Consider the following 8,629-nt stretch of genomic DNA (forward strand, 5'->3'; position numbering starts at 1 on the left):
ATATGTGTAAGTTTGTTTAATAAATTTAAACACTTAGATAGTTCTTATTTAGTCTGTCTTATTTAGTCTATCAGAAGGATTGTCTATGTGGACACTAGACTGGATGGAAACCAAAAATCTTACATCCTTGGTTGTTACATATAGGCATACCCCCTTTTTTCCTTTACTGTTCTTTATTGTGCTTCACAGTTAATAAAGACAATAATATAGGGGAAATAAAAGTAAGGAAACAAAAAGGAAAGTACAAAATGTGGAAGCATGTCTAATTTTCACAAATCCATTCTAGTTTTTAAAATAATTTAACACAATTTTTGAAAACAGAAATAATCAAAACAGTCTAAGTATAGAATAGGAGAATACTTAGATAAAAACTTCTGCCTTCGTACACTGAGTCAGGTATTAATTGAATTAATCCATTAACTCTAGTGGTATTCAGTAGGGATTTTGTTAAATACAGGCATACGTCATTTTATTGTGCTTCTCAAATATGTTTGTGGGGTTGTTTTTTGTTGTTGTTTACAAATGGAAAGATTTATGGCAACCTTGTGCCAAGTAACTCAATTGGTGCCATTTTTCCAACATTTGCTCATCTCATGTCTCATATTTTGGTAACTCTCACAATGTCTCAAACATTTCATTATTATGTTTGTTATGGTGATATGTGATCAGTGCTTTTTGATATTACTACTGTGATTGTTCTGGGGCACCATGAGCTACCCCCAGACAGGACTGTGAACTTAACTGATAAATGATTGCTCCATAAACTGGCCATTTCCCCATCTCTCTCTTTTACCTTGGGCCTATTTTTTCTCTGAGACACAATAATATTGAAATTAAACAAGTTAATGACACTACAATGGCCTCTGAGTGTTCAAGTCATGGGGAAAGTCTCATGTCTCTCACTTTAAATCAAAAGCTAAAAATGAGTAAGATAAAGGAGGGAGGCATGTTGAAAGCTGAGATAGGCTGAAAGCTACGCTTTTGTGTCAGCCAACTTATGAATACAAAGGACAAGTTCTTGAAGGAACTTAAAAGTGCTATTCCAGTAAACACATAAATGATAAAGTGAAATAGCCTGGGTGGCTCAGCGGTTTAGCACCTGCCTTCAACCTAGGGCATGATCCTGGAGCCCCGGGATCGAGTCCCACACCGGGCTCCCTGCATGGAGCCTGCTTCTCCCTCTCCCTCTGCCTGTGTCTCTGCCTCTCTCTCTCTGTGTCTCTCATGAATAAATAAATACAATCTTAAAAAAAACAGTGAGATAGTCTTATAGCTGAGATGGAGAAAATGTTAGTCTGGTTAGAAGATCAGACCAATCATTACATTTTCTTAAACTAAAGACTAACTTAGAGCAAGACCCTAACCTCTTTAGTTCTGTGAAGGCTGAGAGAAGTGAGAAAGCTGCAGAAGAAAAGTTTGAAGCTATGAGAGGTTGACTCTTGAAGTTTAAGGAGAGAAGGCATCTCCATAACATAAAAGTACAGGTGAGGCAGCAAGTGCTGGTATAGAAGCTGCAGCAGGTTGTCCTGAAGGTCTAAAGATCATTAACGAAGGTGGCTCACTAAACAACAGTTTTTAATGTACACAGAACAGAGTTCTATTGGAAGAAGTTGCCATCCACGACTTTCACAGCTGGAGGGGAAAGAAGTCAATGCCTGGCTTCAAGCTTCAAAGGACAGGCTGACTGTTCTGTTGGTCTAGTGCAGCTGCTGACTTGCAGATGAAGCCAGTGTTCATTTAGCATTTTGAAAATCCTAGACTCTTAAAGAATTATGCTAAATCTAGTCTGCCTCTGTTCTAGAGGTAGGACAACAATTCTAGATGATGGTATATCTGGTTACAGCATGGTTTGCTGAACATTTTAAGCCCACTCTTGAGACCTAATGCTCAGAAAAAAGATACCTTTAAAGATTATTGTTTACTGATAATGCATCCAGTCACTCAAAAACTCTGATGGAAATGTACAAGATCAATGTTGTTTTTATGCTTACTAATACAATATCCGTTCTGCAGCTCATAGATCAGGGGTAATTTCAACTGTCAAGTCTTATTATGTTAAGAAATACATTTTTTTAAAGATTTTATTTATTTATTCATGAGAGACAGAGAGAGAGAGAGAGGCAGAGACACAGGCAGAGGGAGAAGCAGGCTCCATGCAGGGAGCCCGACATGGGACTCGATCCCAGGTCTCCAGAATCACAACCCGGGCTGAAAGTGGCGCTAAACCGCTGAGCCACCTGGGATGCCCTTAAGAAATACATTTTTTTGTATGGATGGCTCAATAGTAGAGCGTCTGCCTTGGGTTCAGTTCGTGACCCCAGGATCCTGGGGTCGAGTTCCACATAGGGCTTCCCCAGAGGGAGCCTGCTTCTCCCTCTGCCTCACTCTCTGTGTCTCTTATGAAGCCATAAAATAAATAATGGAAAACATATGATAATTTTTTATGGTTTTGAAGTGGAATAGCCTCTAAACACAAAAGTAACTAGGACAGTCATAAAAGAAAAAAGTGACCAATATGAATGTGCAAAAATTAAAATTGTGGGTGTATAGAAAAATATTGGGGATCCCTGGGTGGCGCAGCGGTTTGGCGCCTGCCTTTGGCCCAGGGCGCGATCCTGGAGACCCGGGATCGAATCCCACATCGGGCTCTCGGCGCATGGAGCCTGCTTCTCCCTCTGCCTGTGTCTCTGCCTCTCTTTCTCTCTGTATGACTATCATAAATAAAAAAAAAAAAAAAAAAAAAATTAAAAAAAAAAAAAGAAAAATATTGTAATTTAGTCAAATAAAGCACATGAGTTGTTTTATTCACTTTCATAATAGTATCCATAAATCAATAAGCTCCTGAAAAATAATGTGAAAAGGACAATTTAGCATTGATTTTTGTATGTGTAATAATATGCTCAAACTCAGTCATGATAAGAAAAAATTAATTAATTTTATCCACACTATATTGATGACAATCTTTGAAAACATTCATACATTGTTGTAGAGAATTTAAATTGGAACAATCTCTTGAAAGTGTAATTTTGCAAAATATATAAACATAAAAATACACGTGCTCTTCACTTCTGCAAGTCTACTCTAGAAAATTATCCACCAGTTATACTCACACATATGAACAACAACAACTACACCAACTTGTATAGAATGTCAGTATATTCACTGCAGCATTGTCTGTCTTATCAAGATAATGTGAACAATCTAGATGTCCATTATTAGGCAGCTAGTCAAATAAACTAGTATGCCTGTATAATGAAATGGCACGTGGTCAAGTAAAAGTATTTTCTATGGACTCAATGATTTTTGAGATGTTTTTCAGTGAGGGGAAACAAGGTAGAAAAGGATCAGGTGTGTACTGTTGTAGGTGCTGGGGAGTTAAATAGTAAAAAGAAAGAGTTCCTGCCCTCAAAAGTAGCTTTTATTCTAATAGTAGAAGTAACAAAAACATAAATAAATCAATTAATTTAAACAGATTATCTCCAATAATGATAATTTCTGTAGAAAAGATAAAACAGAATAATGCAGAAAAAAGTGACCAGAAGTGGATAGGGGGTGCTGCTTTGGGTGGGCAGGTGGTGGAAATGTGGCATGGAGGGAGTTGTGGACAGACATGTTTTATCTAAGGCTTTGGAAAAACATTTTGATTAAGTACAATAAGATGACTATTAGACATGTATTCTTAGAAATTTGCATAGACATATACTACTTCTTGCATTTATCAAAAAACAGGTTCTATATCCATATTGATTAATTTATATTTTTACAAATTATCTCTAGAAAGATAATCAACCAGCTGCAGTGGTTGTCTCTGAGAAAATAAAAGACTGAGGTGTGAGAAACACTTTTTCCTATATTCTCATTTGTAACATTTGTATTTTCTTGAAATCTTATTACATATATTATCTATTGAAATATAAGTATCTATTTAGAAATCTGATGTGATCAGTTCTGACATGTTGGTTATAATTGGGTGTAACTTTAGGATAGTAATCATTTTAACAAAGTAAAAAAAAGAAATCTTTACTTTCATGTAATAGTTTTTAGGCAAATACGCCTTTTGGAAAAATTCGTGACACAAAATTTCACATAAAGTATTTCTTCATACGGAAACATTATTTCTGGAGTGATCTTATTTGAAAGTGGAAATGTATGTGGATTTCAGAAAAATTGAAATTATATCTCAATTTGGAAACCACTGTCAATGTATTCTTTGTCCATTTTAGTTTTGTGTAGTCAGTGTAAAGAGCTAGGCCGTAACAGATAGGAGACCTGATGCCCCGGTCCATGCCCTCGAGTGCCTGGGTGATAACATGGTGTTAGGGGAACCTCCAGCAACTTTAGTGAAGGGATTGTTGATCAAAAGTTGGTAGAATCAGTGATAAGGAAAAGGAACTTCTCTCCTTCAAAACTATTTCACACTTCAAGGCATTTCATGTAATGTTTAAGTTTGGAAAATCATGTTCCTGTATATATTATTGCCTTCTGGATGCACCCGTTAGGGCCTTAACGTTTAATGGCTAATGTATTTTTCACATAATTTCAAAATACAAATATATACATTTAATTCTACGGAGAGCTTAATGAGTAGATTGCTTGTCTATCCTCAATAAGGGTTTTATACTTTTCCACAGCCTTAGGTATAAAGATGTTCTGAGAAGCATATGGTATAAATTGTGGGCTTTTAAAAATATATATAATTACTGTTTTGAGAGGGAGCAGAACATGAGATAAATTCATTCCTTATACTATTTTTCTTGGATGAAACTTTAGCAGGCTGGTGAAAATGTCTATTACAGAATTTATTGGCACATAAACAATTTGCCATAGAAATCTTCCTGAAATCTTCCTTCTCAAACTCACCATGAAGGTCTCAGTTTCAATTTCAGATATTTCACTACTAAAATATTCTCTTAGGATAACTCTCATTTCAAAGCTGGAAGCCAAGTGAAACTTTAAAGTGAGTGTAATCATGAACTAGATATATTTATTATTAAAAATATTTTGATATAATTAGCAATAACTATCAAGAGTCTATAAAGTAAGCCTTTGCAGGTGTAAATTTATTTTATAATCTGTGCTATAAGGTGTGGCACTTGTCTTTTTAATTTTTGTTTGTTTATTTCATTTAAAAGATCCTTAAATTAATTTTTTTATTGAAGTATAATTGACACAAAATTTCCCATTAGTTTCAGGTGTACTTTGTAGTGGTTTGATATTTTTATACATTCCGAAATGATCCCTATGATACATCTAGTTGCCATCTGTCACCATACAATGTTATTACAATATTATTAATTATATTCTCTGTGCTGTACATTAAATCCCCATGGCATATTTATTTTATAACTGCCTTAAATTAATTCACTTTATTCAGAAATTTCACTTATGGCATCACACATAAGTAAAAATTCACACCATTTAAAAATGCTTCTCTTTCTGGGTAGATGGATAGATAGATACATAGATAGGTGATAGAATTCCCCATGCTAAAGAAAATACTCAGGATTTTATTGCAGAAAGCAAGTTAAGCATGTTCTATTTTTTTTTCCCTCATTAGAAAACAAAACCAACAAATTAAAAAAAAATCTATATATGTGAGTGCTAGACTCCCTCCATTTGCTATTCCTATCGTTCAGAGAAAAGCTTCTACTCTATTATGTACTTAAATTGTCTCCACTTTCTCCTTTTCTATTTCTTCTCAGTTTGCTATTTTCTTTACTTTAAACTCCATCGGTTGTGAAACTTCTTGTGTTAAGTTCATCAGTGGCCTATTCCACTTAATCAATAAGCATGTTTCAGTTATCAACTTGCTTTAGCTCTAAGAAAGTACCTAGCATTTCCCTCGCTTTTTTTTTTTTTTTTTTTTTTGCCCAGCTTCTGGACACCATGCTCTCTTAGATGATATTCAACTGCATTTAACAGAAAAACACTAAAATAATGACTAAAATAAGAAGTACATTTTTGTTCGCTTCTAAAATAGTTCTAGAGTTAGGGAGTGCCGGGCAGTCTGGCAGCTCTGGGATGTCATTACAGATCCAGGGTCCTATGTTTCCATGTCATTCCTCAGGGCCATCTTCTGGTCCAATGCAGCCACTGGACTTCTAGCCAGTGTGTCTACATTGAAGGCCAGAAGGAGCAGCCAGATGGGAAGATAAAAGTGCTGCTCCTTCCAACTGATTCAACTTCCAACTCTAAGCCAACTTTTTACTCCACATTCTACTCCTTGAGAAACATAATCATATGGTCATGCCTAAGAAAAGGAAGCCTGGGAAATAAAATCACCTACTGGAATATAATTGAAATCCTTTTTAAAAAGAAGGGGAAAGGAGGTACTGGTTGCAAGTATGCATCTCGCCCTACTATATATGACCTCTTGCTTCTGTCTCTACAACCTCACCTTTTATACTAACTTCTTATGGCTGACATTTAAATATATTAAATTCTCTTCTGTCTTAAAATATCTATAACCATATTGCTGGCTTTTAAATCCCAGTGAGACCACCTACTAGCTCTGGGATCCCAGGAAAGTGACTTAATTTCTTCATTCCCCAGTTTCATCCCATAAGAATGGTAATGGTGATAGGTATGACCTTCTTGAACTGTTAAGAAGGTTAAGTTAATATTTATGATACACTGGGAACATCACCATGGTACATAATATTTGCTATCTTACTCATTTACTTATATTTAATTTTTTATCTGGGTACAGTTGGCACACAGTGTCATGTTAATTCTAGGTGTATGGCATAAAGAATCACCATCTCTATGCCTTATGCTAGCCTCGCCACATGTGTCGCTCCCACCTGTCACCAAGTAACACTATTATAATATCATTGACTATATTTCTATGCTGTGCCTGTTATTCCATTACTGGAAATCTGTGCCTCCCACTCTCCTTCAAACATTTTGTCCATTCTGCCTCCCTCCTCCCTTCTGGCAACCATCCGTTCATTCTCTGCATTTATAGGTCTGATTCTACTTTTGGTTTGTTTATTCATTTACTTTTTTTTTTGATTGCACATATGCATTAAATCATATGGTATTTGTCTTTCTCAGTCTGACTTATTTCACTTGCTGTAATGCCCCCCAGGTCCCTCCATGTTGTTGTTAATGGCAAGATCTCACCCTTTATTGTGGCTGCTATGTTATGGATACTGATGCTGCTGATAGCATTTGGATCACCATTAACCATCCAGTCCACTCAGAATGTGATCTGAATTTTGGGTCTAACAGAGAGCATGCCATCAGAAGGAGTGTGGCTCCTGTGTTCCTCTTCACCTCAGATGACATGTTTACCTGCTCCTAGGTTTAGCATCTACTCTCCTTCAAGCAACTTTAAGACTAAATTCATACATTTTTCTCTATCTCTGTTTTTGTCAGTCAGCAAAAACATGCAGTCCTCTTATCCTGGGTTCTCTAAAACACCATAACCAAAAATCTTCATTGTATCTGACCCAGCTCAATACCCAACCTATTGCCCACTGTACAAATCCTTATATGGCACCCACTGGAATCAAGTTTCATCATTAGCAAACTCCTTTCAATTTGCAAGCTCTTCTATGAGTATTTTCTTAATATCCCTGTTTTAAGTGAGATTCCCTCTGTTGTGAGAACATTTATCTGGCAGAAGATTTTTAAGAAGTGACTTTTTTCAAACCTCAGGTACACGACGTGAGATTGAGGTTATTCCTACTCCATTAACTTCCTATTCCACCCACCCACACCATTATCATTAAGTATTTTGTAAAGCTATGGTGAAGTCTTTCATATAATCACTTAATAGCTTTCTGTTGTCATCATTTGATGGCGTCCAGACAATTATTTCTAATCTTTCAAAGAATTTGACAAATATTTAACAGACCTCTTTAAGAACAGAAGTTCGCCATCTTCCCAGGTGACTTCAGCACTCAAGTGATTTACCCATTTTCTCGTGTAGCTCTTACTTCCAGAGTCATCCACGTTTATTTCCTTTCAACCTCTTACTCCATTATCTCTCCAAGTATCTTTAGCATTTCATTCTGGCCACAAACTTCTCCCAGAATGTGTTTATCAAAATATATGTGTTTAATTTTTATTGCAGACAACTTCTATTCCATTGATTTTTTCTCTTTACCCTAATACATTGGCCTTATCCTTTTTTATTTTCTTGTGATTCAGCTTAGATTAATTAGTTATTATTCAAAGAATTGTTTTTCCAGCATCACCAACTTTCTTGACTGTTTTAATTGTATTAACTTGGCAAAATATGAACCCTGGAAGAACCAACCACCCAATTTCTCTGCACCTGAACCCAAGTGGTTAAGCAACACAGCAAGATATAACCAAATTAGGTCTTTTGGTTTCACTATCAATTCATGGTCACTTCCCTTAAGTGAGTCCTTCAACACTGCTCAGAAATATTACTGTATGTCTTTGAAAAACGTACATCCTCCTAATCCCTTTTCAAACCTTTTCCATTCTACCAAAACTTCTGATCTCCCCATCTTCCATGCTCAGTGTTGATAATTCGCCTATGAATCACTGAAAAAGAGAATCTGTTAGAGGGGATCTCCTTCAACTTCATGATAAGAAACATAAAAAAAAAAGACTTATTTGTGTCCATATTTTGTGCTTCTTCCTGCTATTGACA

This window comes from Vulpes vulpes, chromosome 1, assembly GCF_048418805.1.
Source record: "Vulpes vulpes isolate BD-2025 chromosome 1, VulVul3, whole genome shotgun sequence".
Classification (NCBI taxonomy): Eukaryota; Metazoa; Chordata; class Mammalia; order Carnivora; family Canidae; genus Vulpes; species Vulpes vulpes.